The sequence below is a fragment of the Nicotiana attenuata genome, unplaced genomic scaffold (genome assembly GCF_001879085.1).
Source record: "Nicotiana attenuata strain UT unplaced genomic scaffold, NIATTr2, whole genome shotgun sequence".
Taxonomy (NCBI): domain Eukaryota; kingdom Viridiplantae; phylum Streptophyta; class Magnoliopsida; order Solanales; family Solanaceae; genus Nicotiana; species Nicotiana attenuata.
In genome coordinates this window covers 24,778-40,925 of record NW_017671887.1, presented here as the reverse complement: position 1 = coordinate 40,925, position 16,148 = coordinate 24,778, and positions in this window count along the sequence as shown.

Here is a 16,148-nt window from a genome sequence, read left to right as displayed (position 1 = left end):
TTGTAGGCAAACTCCGCTAAAGGTAAAAACTGATCCCACGAGCCTCCAAGGTCAATGACACAAGCTTGTAGCATATCCTCCAAAATCTGAATAGTTCGCTCGGACTACCCGTTCGTCTGAGGATGAAACGCTGTGCTCAACTCAACCCGTGTGCCCATATCCCGCTGAACTGCTCTTCAGAAATGTGAGGTAAACTGTGTACCTCATTCTGAAATGATAGACACGGGCACACCATGAAGGCGAACAATCTCCCGGATATAGATCTCAGCTAACCTCTCAGAAGAATAGGAGACTGCCACAGTGCTGACTTGGTCAGCCTATCAACAATAACCCACACTACATCGAACTTCCTCTGAGTCCGTGGGAGTCCAACAACGAAGTCTATAGTGATATGCTCCCACTTCCACACAAGAATCTCAATCTTCTGGAACAAACCACCAGGCCTCTGATGCTCGCACTTAACATGCTGACAATTCAAACACCGAGCCACATATGCAACAATGTCCTTCTTCATTCTCCTCCACCAATAGTGCTGCCGCAAATGCTGATACATCTTGGCAGCGCCCGGATGAATAGAGTACCGGGAACTATGGGTCTCCTCTAAAATCAACTCTCGGAGCCCATCCACATTAGGCACACAAACTCGACCCTGCAGCCTTAAAACTCCATCATCTCCTAATGTAACCTGCTTGGCACCTCCGTGCTGCACCATATCTCTAAGGACACACAAATGAGGATCATCATACTGCCAATCTCGGATACGCTCCAATAAAGAAGAGTGATAAACTATGCAAGCTAATACACGGTTGGGCTCAGAAACATCCAACCTTACGAACTGATTGGCAAAAGCCTGAACATCCAAAGCAAGCGGTCTCTCACTAACCGAAATATACGCAAGGCTGCCCATACTGGCTGACTTCCTACTCAAAGCATCGGCCACCACATTGGCCTTTCCCGAATGATATAAGATGGTGATATCATAGTCTTTTAACAACTCAACCACCTTCTCTGCCTCAAGTTTAGCTCCTTCTGCTTAAACAAGCATTGCAAACTCTTGTTATTCGTGAACACCTTACATACCATGCCATACAGATAATGCCTCCAAATCTTCAGTGCGTGAACAATGGCTGCTAAATCCAAATCATGGACTGGACTTCTCATGAATCTTCAACTGACGCGAAGCATAAGCAATGACCTTGCCATCCTGCATCAATACCGCACCAAGTCCAATACGAGAAGCATCACAATAGATTGTATATGGCCCTGAACCTATGGGAAAAACCAACACTGGCGCCGTAGTCAAAGCCGTCTTGAGCTTCTGAAAGCTTGCGTCACACTCGTCTGACCACCTAAACTGAGCACCCTTCTGGGTCAACCTAGTCATCGGGGCTGCGATAGATGAAAACCCCTCCACAAACCGACGACAATAGCCTGCCAAACCCAAGAAACTCCGAATCTCTGTAGATCATGTGGGTCGAGGCCAGTTCTTGACTACCTCTATCTTCTTTGATCTACCTGAATACCCTCCGCCGAAACAACATGACCCAAGAAAGCAACCGAACTCAACCACAATTCACACTTCGAAAACTTAGCATACAACTAACTATCTCTCAAAGTCTGAAGAACCACTCTCAGATACTGCTCATGCTCCTCCCGGCTGCGGGAATAAATCAAAATATCATCAATGAAGACTATCACGAACGAACCCAAGTAAGGCCTGAACACTCGGTTCATAAAATCCATGAAAGCTGCAGGGGCATTTGTCAATCCGAATGACATCACCAAGAACTCATAATGCCCGTACCGAGTGCGGAAATCTATCTTAAGGACATCGGATGCCCTAATCCTCAACTGATGGTAGCCCGATCTCAAGTCGATCTTAGAAAACACTTGGGCACCCTGAGGCTGATCGAACAAATCATCAATCCTCAGAAGTGGATACTTATTCTTGATTATGACCTTGTTCATTTGCCGGTAATCTATACACATTCTCATCGATCTGTCCTTCTTCTTGACAAACAACAACGACGCACCCCATGGCGAGACACTGGGCCTAATGAAGCCCTTACCAAGCAAGTCTTGCAACTGCTCCTTCAACTCTTTCAACTCGGGCGGGGCCATACGATACGGCAGAATAGAGATGGGCTGAGTGCCCGGAACCAAATCAATGCAAAAGTCGATATCCCTGCGGGCGGCATACCCGGTAGGTCTGAAGGAAAAACCTCAGGGAAATCATGGAGTACAGGCACAGAATCAATAGAAGGGACCTCAGTGCTAGAATCACGAACATATGCCAAATAAGCCAAACACCCCTTCTCGACCATATGCCGAGCCTTCATATATGAGATAACGCTACGGGTAGAATGACCAGGAGTCCCTCTCCACTCAAGACGAGGTAGACCCGGTAAGGCTAAGGTCACAGTCTTGGCATGACAGTCCAAGATAGCGTGCTAAGGTGATAACTAGTCCTTCCCCAATATGACATCAAAATCAACCATATCCAAAAGTAACAAACCTACTCGAGTCTCAAGGCCCCCAATCACAACTTCACCAGAACGATGAACATGATCTACCACAATAGAATCACCCACCGGTGTAGACACATAGGAGTATGTAGACCTGGATCAAATAGAACTGAAGCATCTCTACTACAAACCAGAACAGCACCTGTGATAACTGCATTGGAAGCCTATCAGGCCTGGCTGGAAGAACATAACATCGGGGCTGGGCCCCACCACTCTGAACTACATCTCTGGGATGGCCCACTGCTGGCTGGCCTCCACCTCTAGCGGCCTGACCTCCACCTCTAATACCTCTACCTCCACCTCTAGCACCTCTACCTCTACCCCTAGCTGGCTAAAAAGGCCTAGGAGGATGGCCTCTACCAGAAGAATCTATGCCTCCAGACGAGGCGCCACTGAATCTGCCTGAATGATGAGGCCTCTAGTCAGACCCCTGACCACCTCCTTGCGATAAAACCATCTCAACTCTCTTGGCCATATTGGCCGCCTCCTAAAAGGAAATCTCACTCCCCGTCTCCTTAGCCATCTGAAGTCGAATAGGCTGAATGAGCCCCTCAATGAACCTCCTCACTCTCTCTCTCTCTCTGTGGGAAGTATAAGAAGAGCATGACGGGCCAAATCAATAAACCTAGTCTCATACTGAGTAACAGTCATAGAACCCTACTGGAGATGCTCAAACTACCTCCGATAACTCTCCCTCTGAGTGACGGGAAGAAACTTCTCCAAGAATAGATCTTGAAACTGATCCCAAGTCAGAGCTGGTGACCCAACTGGTCTAGCCAAGATAATCTCTCCACCAAGTCTTGGCGGATCCAGATAAGCGAAAAGTAGCAAAGTCGACCCCGTTGGTCTCCACTATCCCCATGTTCATGAGAACCTCATGACAACTGTCCAAATAATCCTGGGGATGCTCAGAAGATGTACCACCAAGAGTGGTAGTGAAGAGCTTGGTGAAACCTATCCAACCTCCATAAAGCCTCTGAAGACGTGATTGATCCATCACCGGTCTGTGCGGCTGCTTGGCTGCAGAAGCGATACGTGACCTCGCCATTCGCGAAAGAACAAGAGTAGAGGTTTCAATTTAGCATTGAGAGAACAAAATCGCATGATAGGAAAAAATAGATGTGAAGTTTTTTCCTAACTTTGTAGCCTCTGGGGATAAATACAGACGTCTCTGTACCGATCCCTCAGACTCTATTAAGCTTGACTGTGAGTTGTGAGACCTATGTAACCTAGAGCTCTGATACCAACTTGTCACGACCCGAATTTCCCACCCTCGGGGGTTGTGATGGCGCCTACTAATGAAAGCTAGGCAAGCCAACTGTTTGAACTAATTATCTTTTCCCATTTTTAGTCCTTTAAAAATTAGGAAACCTTAACTTATAAACAACGGAATTTCAAACAAGCGGAAGAAAATAGTAAAGCATTTGAATAAATATCCAATACAACATCTTAAGCAAAATCTACCTAGAACCGGTGTCACGCTTCACAGACAGTCTAGAATTACTGCAAACAAGGTTTGAGATATGAATAATACACTATTTCTGAAATATGTAAATGAAACAGGATGAAGGGATAGAAGGAGACGCCAGGGTCTGCGGACGCCTGCAGGACTACCTCGGAATCTCCGACTAGACTGAAGGCAGCCACCCCAGCTAAGGTCCAAATGTTGTTGCTCTGGGATCTGCACATAGTACAGAGTGTAGTATTAGCACAACCGACCCCATGTGCTGGTAAATGTCTAGCCTAACCCCGGTGAAGTAGTGACGAGGCTAGGACCAGAATATCAAATAAACCTGTACAGTTATATCTTATACAACAGAAAATAAAAATAGAAATATACATGTAAGGATGGGAGGGGGACATGCTGCGGGGAAATATTGTTGCCAACAGTAACTCATGAGAAAAACATAAAGTACAATTTAAGATTCGCGACAGAAAGAATAAGGAAAGCCGTAACCATTCAATAACCACTTTTATCATTTAATGTTACGACGCGCAACCCGATCCAATTATAATATTGTTGCAGCGTGCAACCTGATCCAAATATAATATTGTTGCGGCATGCAACCCGATCCAAACATAATATTGTTGCGGCGTGCCACCCGATCCAAATATAATATTGTTGCAGCGAGCAACCCGATCCAAATATAATATTATTGCGGCATACCACCGATCCAATTATAATATCGTTGCGGCGTGCAACCCGATCGAAATATAATATTGTTGCGGCGTGCAACGCAATCCAAACATAATATTGTTGCGGCGAGCAACCCTGTCCAAATATAATATTGTTGCGGCGTGCAACCCGATCCAAATATAATATTATTGCGGCGTGCAACCCGATCCAAATATAATATTGTTGCGGCGTGCAACCCGATCCAAATATAATATTGTTGCGACGTGCAACCTGATCCAAACATAATATTGTTGCGGCGTGCAACCCGATCGAAATATAATATTGTTGCGGCGTGCAACCCGATCCAAATATAATATTATTGCGGCGTGCAACCCTATCCAAATATAATATTGTTGCGGCGTACAACCCGATCCAACTATACCATTCAACACCAATCACAAAAAGAGTCCCGGCAAGGGATCAATAAAGAAACAACACTATCCCGGCAAGGGAATCAACTATATAAATAAATACGTCCCAGCAAGGGAGTCAGCTATAACCAAACTTGTTCCCATTTTTAACTTCACAACAAATAAGAATCTCAACTAGCACCAAAACTCAACCATAAGCAACTTCTACGAGAATAATCATGATTCTTGCCCAACAAAGAAAATCAACAACTTCGGCATTCGTAGTACTTATAAAGAACACAACAACTTCCAATTTAAGACTCACGGGCACGCTCGACACCAACGTATAGATACTCGTCACCATGCCTATACGTCGTACTCAACAAATAACACATAGCAACTAGGACACAACTCCTAATCCTCAAGCTAAGGTTAGGCCAAACACTTACCTTGATGCCACGAACACAACTCAAGCCTCAACTATCGCTTTACCTCTTGATTCCACCACCGTCTCGCTCGTATCTAGCCACAAATTACTTAATTATATCAATAAGTGCTAAATGAATTAATTCTAATGCATGGAAATAAGTTCTCTAAAGTTTTTCTCAAAAACTCAAAAATCGACCCCGGGCCCGCTTGGTCCAAACCCGAAATTCGGACCAAAACCCGATTACCCATTCACCCCCGAGCCCGGATATATAATTGGTTTTAGAATCCGACCTCAATATGAGGTCTAAATCCCCAAATTTCAATATACTTAGGTTTTACCCAAAATTTCCAATTCCACCATAAAAACCTTAGATTCTAGGATGAAATCTTGTAAAAGGAAGTTAAGGAGTAAAGAAACCGAGTTAGAAATCACTTACTAATGTTTTGGAGAAGAAAGGTTGTTTGAAAAATTGCCTTTTATGTTTTTGGGGTTTTGAAAAAAGAAAAATAACTGAAAATCCCGTTTAAATATACCCATCTCAGACCCTCTGTGCGGCCCGCACAAAATGGAGTGCGGCCGCGGAGCTCACAATGTTGACTGCAGTGACATGATTTAGTATTTTTGCCATAACTTTCTCTACCGATGTCCAAATTGATATTTCCTTACCTTTGGAGAAACTAGACACGAAGGGCTACAACTTTCGTTTTTGAATCATCTCAAAATTCCTTGTAGATCAAAAGATATTGGCTTCTGAAGTCAGACCAGTGAACCTGCAGAGTCTTCCTCACCGCGGACCGCACAAAATGGAGTGCGGCCGCAAAGCCCCCACCGTGGACCGCACAAAATCCTTTGCGGCCGCAAAGGCCCCTCCGCGGCAGCAAAAAATCATTGCGGACCGCACTGACGGGTTTAGGGATCTGCAACTTCTCTGAACCTATAATAGCTGTGTTTTAAGCTAAGACATTTCGGAACCTACCCGAAACTCACTCGAGCCCTCGAAACTTCAAACCATACGTGTATACTAACTCAAAAATATCATATGGACCTACTCGTGCGATCACATCATCAAAATAACATGTAAAGCCATGAATTAAACCTCAAAACTCAACATATTCATCAAGAACACTCAAAGTTCATAACTCTTCAACCGGAAGTCCAACTCACATCAAATAAACTCCGTTTTCCACCAAATTTCACAGTTATCATCTAATTACTATTATAAGTTTGCACCGGGTTCCCGAACAAAAATATAAGCCCGATACCAATGGTTTCAAACATTAATTCCTTTTCCTCATTTCTCAGATAATTCAGCAAAATAATTTCTTTCAAAAATTGATTTCTAAGGCTTGGGACCTCGGAATTCATTTCCGGGCATACGCCCAAGTCCCATATTTTACCGCGGACCTCCCGGGATCGTCGAAACGCGGATCCGGGTCCGTTTGCTCAAAATGTTGACCAAAGTCAACCATAACCAAATTTTTAACTCTAGAAATTTCTATTTCTCATATTTTCATATAGAAGGTTTTCCTGATATAGGTCCGAACCACACGCGCAAATTGAGGTTAGGTAAAAGGGAGGTTTTTAGGCCTCGGAACACTAAATTTTTTTTCTTAAACAAGTGATGACCTTTTGGGTCATCACATCCTCCACTTCTAAAACAACCGTTCGCCCTCGAACGGACATAAGAAGGAAGTACCTGAGTCAGGAAAAAGATAGTGATAACGGCTCCGCATATCGGACTCGGACTCCCAGGTCGATGCCTCAGCAGGCTGACCTCTCTACTGAACACGAACATAAGGGAAACGCTTCGTTCTCATCTAACGAACCTGCCGGTCAAGAATAGCTACCGGCTCCTCCTCATATGACAAGTCGTTGACCAACTGGACAGTGCTGAAGTCTAACACTTGGGATGGATCGCCGTGATACATTCGGAGCATGGACATATGAAACACTGTATGCACGATGACGCAAGTCTTTAAGCCACCTCCCCCACTCGATCAAGAATCTCAAACGGTCCAATGAACATAGGGCTAAGCTTGCCCCTCTTCCCAAATCTTATCACGCCCTTCATAGGCGACACCCGAAGCAATACCCGCTCACCGACCATGAATGCCAAATCACGAACATTACGGTCGGCATAACTCTTTTGCCTGGACTGAGCTGTACGAAGCCTATCCTGAATGATCCTGATCTTGTCCAAGGCATCCTGCACTAGATCTGTACCCAACAACCGAGCCCTCCCGGCTCAAACCACAACCGGAGAACGACACCGCCTACCATATAAAGCCTCATAAGGAGCCATCTGAATACTCGACTGGTAGCTGTTGTTGTAGGCAAACTGCGCTAAAGGCAAAAACTGATCCCACGAGCCTCCGAAGTCAATGACACAAGCTCGGAGCATATCCTCCAAAATAAATAGTCCGCTCGGACTACCCGTCCGTCTGAGGATGAAACGCTGTGCTCAACTCAACTCGTGATCCTCTTTCTATCCTTTTCACACACAAATTAAACTCTCAAAAAGATCTATTTATAAGCAAAGAAGAATATACTCAGATTTGGGGGGGGGGGGAAGTCATCATCGAAGGAAAAAATTAAGGTATTGAAATTTTAACTAGAAAAAGTCTTCTCATCTTATATTCATTTTTCTTTCTTTTGTTCTTTCTCCCACACATAAATTACGCTTTCAAGAAAATTTAGGAAAAATGCATAAGTACCCCCCTGACTTATACCCAGATTTTCAGCTACACACTTTATCTTTGCGAGAATCCTATTACCCCCCCCAAACTTTTTTTTAAATAGTATAAATACCACCCTAAAACTAGACAACCAAACTCTTGGTTAGTGGTGAACTACACGCTGTCGATGCCCCCTTTTTCTCGCGAAATCGGGATTACGACATTTGGGAGGACAACTCTATTCCCTTTTTGGGATTTGGGTTTTTGGAATTGAAGAGTCGCCACCTAATGATTAAGTGCATTAGGACACTAAGGGTTTTGAGTCGGAAAACTAGAGTTCGGGTAAGGGCTAGAAATTATCTCGAGGGGAAGGTGATAGGCACCCCTCAAGATCCACTAGTGTGATTCCCGACCATGCTATATTGTGACTTTAAATGCAAACAACAAATAGGCAAACAAGCATTACAAATACAAAGGGGGGTTTTCACATAATAGTTGCAAGAGATTAAGGAAATTAAAGAAACTGAAATTTAATAGAGGAAGCAGTTTTGAGATCTTGAATAAAAGAGGAAATTATCATATAGTTGTTACAAGCAATTTTAAAAGCTGAAGTTTAGCAAAAAAAGTAGTTTAAATTCTGAAAATAAAATGGACAAATGAGGGAAGGGGTCCTAGGTTTATACATAATATGGACCACTTCACACAACACCCGGTAACCGTTTATACAAGTGGTGTTATCGCGCGGTCATCATGTCCATATCTACCCTTTCCCACCCCGTCAAGGTATTAAACGCGGAATGGTCTCGCTTTACTTATTGCATGCTATTTCCCGTCCCGATCCTATCAGTCTCGGGGGCATTGAGACTACTAATCCTAAAGGGTAGGATATTAGGCTAATTGGTTTCAAAGGATAAAAATCTAAGGCGACATACAAAAACACATACTGCATGTTGGGGGGAAGCATGTAAACATATAAAGGCCCATGTATACCTCCTCAAACAAAACACATAAGTAGCATGACTTAAACATAATTAAGGTCTCAAAAGATAGGGACTTTTACAGCGGTTAAAACTTGGTTTTAGAAATGAAGCAGTAACAGCAATAGCACGATTCTGGGCCGAGGTAGGCAGCCTAGTGATAAAAATCAGAAACTCGATAAAAGTGAGTAGGCATATCATTTCAAATCATTTTCAGCAGAGTTTTGTTTAAAGAAAGAAAGCTGAGTGAGCTTCAGAAAATCAAAATAAGAATAGAGTCGAAATTTAAAGAGGTTGGTTGGTCCTAAACTAAATAAAACACAATTGATCAGTTCTTATCGGGCCTGAAGTTTGCCTAGGCGTCGTTACACATTGTCTGATTATTTGGAGAATGAACATACATATTGATTCTAATTTATAAAGATACACGTGATAAGATATTTGCAGAAAACATTTCGAACCACTTAGCCATATTTCAACAAAGTTATTAAACGTGAATTAACTACTGCAATTCGAACGAGTGAGAAGTCCTAAGGGCAGGATATCTAATGCACATAAGAGTTCCTAAAAACATGATTTCTAATATGCCAATGCAGTAATGACAAGTTATTTGGCTTGTTGCTAATTATTTGCTGGTTATTAACTGATCGTGGTTACAAGGTGAGTGTAATGACAGGCTGAAAGTAAAGAACCTAAAGCAGGATCTATAATGAATGAGATGCATGACCTATACAGGTTATCTATTGCAGATAAGTAAATAAAATCCTATAAGCATGTTTCCTATCCATTATTATACTAAGCATGCATAACCCTCCCCCATATTCACTCTTCACCCCCAATAGTTTGTTTACAAATTATTACAAACTAGTATCATTTGAATTACAGTAAATAAGAACAAAAAAATAAGAAGTTATTCTATAGGGAGCCTTCAAACAGGCCCAGTCTTCCAACCTCAACCCCTTCGAGTTCACAGCCTTTGCCATGGTCTAGGTGCGGCAAAGCTCCCTAGGGCCCCATTGGGTCCCTGGCCAATACCAGCACCTAGACATTTTAGAAGAATGCAAGACAGGTGCAGTGTGGAATACCAGCCTTGTGTGTCAAAGTTCAGTGAGTACTCAGAGGTACTCAAAGCAATGCTCACACGAAGGGGCAGAAGCTATTCTCTAAGAGTAGTGTGAAGTGAAGGAAGAAGAGTTTTCGAAAATAAGGGGGGGTTTGCTTTAAAAAGAAAACAACAGAACAATAGTTCAACAGTGCATGATTGCATACAAGGATCATGGGGAAAGGGGGACAGATAGATCACATAATGCCAAAGGGGATATAGGTTTAATGAACAGGACTACATAGAATCAGGGGGTTCAGGGGAACTGGGAAGCAGTAAAGTTTAGGCATGTTAATGTGTAACAACAGGACATAGGCATAGCAAGTAAAGTTAGGAGTAGACAAAGTCATGTAAATCAGAAGACAGGGTGAAATATAAAGTAAAGAATCAATTACACTTTGAGTAGGAGAAGCATAAGTAGAAGAAAATCACAAAGATAATGAACTGAAACAAAAATAAACACATTGGTGTGAGACATTGAAAATTAATCAGGGCATACCAGTAAAAGAGCAAGAGCAGGATGCGAAGACAAAGTAGTAACCCTATATTAGCCTTGGCTTTCAGCCGGCTAATAATAAGCAGGAGCAGAGAATAACAATAGAGCAAAGAGAAAGAGAGAATGAAGATTTTGAAAATATTCCCTTGTCAAGTCAGAAGACTGTCGTGTATTTATAGTTGAAAGTTGGTTGTAAAATAAGGTAAACATCACAGAAATATGTTAATGGAAGAACTCAGAGTCAATTAATTAAAGAATCAAGGGAGTGTTCCCATTAATTGAGGGAATCAAAATCAAACGAAAGGATTCAGCACCATATAAGGCAAGTAGAAAAATCAGTGTAAGATAAAATAAGGAAGGAATCGAGATTCAGTATTGCACATAGTAGCCAATTAAGACCAAATTCAGAAAAATTCTAATTAAGGAAAGGCTTAAAAGAACAGAGTACTATAACAAATAAGGTAACAAAAATCAATTAATTCAAACGGGCGAGTAGAATGTTAGGGTTTAAAAGAAAATTTTAAGTTTACCAATCAATCAAGGAAAATCAGAATCAATCACGTGAATTCATGATTCTGCATTCTCCACATATAAATAGAGGTGAAAGCACAAGAGTAACAAAAAAAATTAGCCAGGAAGGGACAAGAGATGAACAAACACAACCACTCAGAGATAGTGAAAGCAGGACATATTCGAAGCATGAAACATTAACAAGAATCAAGCAAATAGGCTAGCAGACAGAAACAAAGCGAGGAAAATCAGGCTAATACGCACAATCGAACATAGAAAGATGCTAACACATAGAGACAAGGCAAAGGAAATTAGGCTAACACATATAATCGGAGCATGCTAACACACATAATCAAACGAAGGAATCTTTTCAAGAAATTAGGGTTTTTAACAGAGTCAAACTAAAAAACAGTAAGAGCATAGAAATCGATCAGAATAAACAAAGAAAAAGTTTTAATCATAAAGAAAAATCAATCGAAGCATGCATAAAAGAAAATCCAAGAAACCCTAATTTTCAAAGAAAGTAAAAAGAATGGTTCAAAGTAAAGGATCTTTCAGAATAAACTCGAGAATAAGCAGAACATAGAGGAAAACATTAAAATAGCATGAAATAACACTGCTTTTGAGAGATTCAGGAGAGAGTTAGGGTTTCAAAAAAGGGAGAACACTAATAGAAGTGGAGAAAACCTGTCGAAACTTTATAGATCGTGACATATAGGGTGTGATTTCGCCTGAAATCACATAGGAGAACTCACAAATAGCAAAACTAGGAACTCCAGGTTTAAATCACCATGGTCCATAAACCTTGAAGGTCCTAAAGGTGTTGAACCGGACGACGAGAGGCCCATCGGGGCCTTCGGGTTGAAAGGAGATGGCCGGAAACAAACCAGGCGGAACTTTTAGGGATTGATTCGCATGGTGGGGGTTTCTGGGGTCTCAAAATAGAGGGAATCGATGAGCTAGGGTTTCATGGCGGTTGATGGTCGAATGGGGTGAGATTGGAGGTGGCCGGAGAGGCGGTGGAGATCATCGGAGAAGAAAGAACCAGAAGGTTCCAGAGAGAAGGGAGAGGGAGAGACGGTATAGGGAGAGAGAGTCTGTCTCGTGAAAATGAGGGGTTTGGTGGGGGGGGGGGGTAATTGAATTTAATTAAGGGAATTAAATCTGGGTCGTTGATCTCATTTAATCAACGGCTCAAATTAAAGAAAGATTGGACCAGGTTATTTTTAGGGATTGGGCCGGGTTGGTTTAAATGGGGTATTGAGCCATTTAGAATCTGATAGGGGTGTGGCCAATTTGGCTAGAATTGAAATAATAAGGGCTATTTGTTAAATAGCCAATTTCCCCTTTTATTATTGTTATAAAAATAGTAAAAAATGATTTGAAAGTAAATTAAAGGTACTGGACCAACTAATAACATGTAAATATTAATGTAAAAATACCAAAAGTTATTTTATAATTACAAAATTCTGTTAATTGTAAAATAGGCTATAATTGCAATTATACGCAATTTAGCTTTAAAAATACCAGACAAATGTGTAAAAATATGAAAAAAATCACATTAATTATATCCTAGTGTAAATATGAGAATGAAATAAATTATTCACCAAAAAAATGCTAGTTTGGGAATAATTATTGAATTTTGTAGTATTAAATAAGACAATAAATTGATTTAAAAAGCTTTAAAAATAAAGGAAAAAATACCAAACTTTTGGCCATGCTTATATATGCATGTACATGCTACTTTAAGAATATTTTGAGTGTAAAAAATATGTAGGAAAAAATTGGGTATCAACAGCTGCCCCTCTTTATTCGAGAAGGATGAAAGAGTTGTCGGGTAAAGATATGATAGCCAGTTTTGATCGAAAGAAATGATTTGAAAAGGTTCTGACCGAGTTCTGGCTCCTGAGCTGCCTACATATCCCCGGTCTTACAGGAATCAGGCCATATGTAGTTCGGGGGATCCGTCGGTGGAACATGCCGATGGAGATTTCGAAAGACGGACGCAATATTCGGGTTGGGAAGGACAGTCAGGGACCGATGGGCTGCAGGAACCGGAGCGAGATCGCTCCTGCTGTAATGGCCGTTGCTAGCCGGTGTACCTGCGAATGAGCAGTACGAACATATCGTGCATAAATTTAAACGTGATACAAGTTCCCGTTGGACCATGCATGCTGTCTTCGGACGGATAGGATGACGTCCTCGGACAATGACGTCCTGGGCCATGAAGCGTATAATAGAGGATTCGCAGGCTATGAAATGATGTTCTCGGGCTATGATAATGATGCCTCCGAACCATGATGCCCTTGAATAATGATATGCAAAGACAAAAGTAGGGTCCTCAGGCCATGGCATGGCGTTCTCGGGCTATGAAAATGGTGCCTCCAAACAATGACGCCTTCGGACAATTTTGGCGATCTTTCAGCACATGAAATGCAGGATTTGGCGATGTTTTAAGCCGATGTAAAGTATAAATATAAATGGGATCTTTCAGCTGATGTAAAGTATATATATAAATGGCGATCTTTCAGCCGATGTAAAATATAAGTGGCGATCTTTCAGCCGTGCGAGATTTAAACAAAATTGGCGATATTTCAGCTGTGCAGGATTGAAATAAAATTGGCAATGTTTCAGCCGACATAGAGATTCAAATAAAGTTGGCGATATTTTAGCCGACATAGAGATTCAAATAAAGTGGTGATATTTCAACCGTGCATGATTTAAATAAAATTGGCGATATTTCAGCCATGCGGGGGATTTAAATAAAGTTGGTGATATCTCAGCCGATATAGAGATTTAAATGAAGTTGGCAGCCATGCGGGCGGAGACAATGCTTAGTCTCGGAAGGCAGAAAGCTAGCCTTATGCAATGCAAGAAAAAATGCAGATGGAGACAGTGCTTAGTCTCGAAAGGCAGGAAGATAGCCTTATGCAAAAATGCAGATGGAGACAGTGCTTAGTCTCGGAAAGCAGAAAGGTAGCCTTATGCAATGCAAGGAAATGCAGATGGAGACAATGCTTAGTCTCGGAAGGCAGAAAGATAGCCTTATGTAATGCAGAGAAAAATGCAGATGGAGACAGTGCTTAGTCTCGGAAGGCAGAAAGGTAGCCTTATGCAATGCAAGGAAATACAGATGGAGACAATGCTTAGTCTCGGAAGGCAGAAAGGTAGCCTTATGCAATGCAAGAAATAAAGGTGAAGAGTAACGAAGTTTCTTAGCTGGTAGATGATGGCTTATAGTTGATCGTGTCATTGTGGCTGCTGGGAATGTCATGTGCGGACAACACTTGTAAGTAGGCGATGATTCTGAGAGTTGTACTCCTGCAAAATATGAATATGTAATCGCATCTGATGGTTTTAGGTCTTGGGGTGCCTGCATTCAAAGAAAAATTGTGAGTTCTGTAAAAGGGGGAAGGTTAGTTCGTCTTCCCGTGGACTCCGCTCGTCCTACTCGGCTCTTGTTTTCATTGGGGGTAGCATCGCTAAACAAAGAAATTTGATAGTAGCCATGCATGATTTAGTAAAAAAAAGAAAAATATGTTGTAAATACATAATTGGAAATAGTTTTCTTTTAGATGAACCGACGACTGCGACGCGGTTCAAGCATTGCAACCTTTTGCTCCGGAATTTTGAGGGTCCTCCTCAAAATTCTGCCCCTGTTTCCAATATCGGGGAAAATGAAATTTTTATTGAATTGTGACCGAACCCATAAGGTTGCCTACGTATCCCCTCTTAAACGGGAATCAGGTCAGACGTAGTTCAAATTACATCATAAAGAAATCATAATGATTACACATAATAACGCTTGACTGCATCTGAATTAATTGGCTTTGGCCAGACTTCTCCATCTATTTCTGCGAGTATAAGGGCTCCTCCTGTTAGGACCCGGTGAACCATGTACGGGCCTTGCCAGTTAGGAGAGAACTTTCCTTTGGCCTCATCTTGATGCTGAAAAATCTTCTTCAGCACTAGCTGTCCCGGTGTGAATTGTCTCGGCTTGACTCTTTTGTTGAAAGCTCTGGACGTCGTGTTCTGATACAATTGACCATGGCAAACTGCATTCAGTCTTTTCCCATCTATAAGGGCTAACTGCTCATAGCGACTTTTTACCCATTCTGCATCTTCAAGTTCCGCTTCTTGTATAATCCTCAGGGAGGGAATTTCTACCTCGGCTGGGATGACTGCCTCGGTACCGTAAACCAACATATAGGGAGTTGCCCCAGTTGATATGCGGACTGTGGTACGATATCCCAATAAAGCAAAGGATAGCTTTTCGTGCCACTGCTTGTGTTACTCTATCATTTTCCTTAGTATCTTCTTGATGTTCTTATTGGCCGCTTCTATAGCTCCATTCATCTGAGGTCTGTAGGCTGTAGAATTATTGTGTTTGATCTTGAACGTCTCACACATTGCTTTCATCAAATCACTGTTGAGATTGAAACCATTATCAGTGATGATTGATTCTGGGATGCCGAACCGGCAAATGATACGGTCGCGGACAAAGTCTGCCACAACCTTCTTGGTCACTGCCTTATATGATGCTCCTTCAACCCATTTGGTGAAATAATCAATTGCCACTAGAATAAACCTGTGCCCGTTTGATGCAGTAGGCTCGATAGGCCCGATGACATCCATTCCCCAAGCGGCGAATGGCCCTGGTGAACTTGTTGCATTAAGCTCGTTAGGAGGCACCTTTATCATGTCTGCATGAATCTAGCAGCGATGGCACTTTTGAACATACTGGATGCAGTCTGTCTCTATAGACATCCAAAAATAACCAGCTCTGAGTATTTTCTTGGCTAAGACGAAACCATTCATGTGCGGGTCCACCGGTCCCTGCATGAACCTCTACCACAACCTGGACTGCTTNNGTCTACTAGTGTGTATGGTAGGTTTCGTCTCGCCTA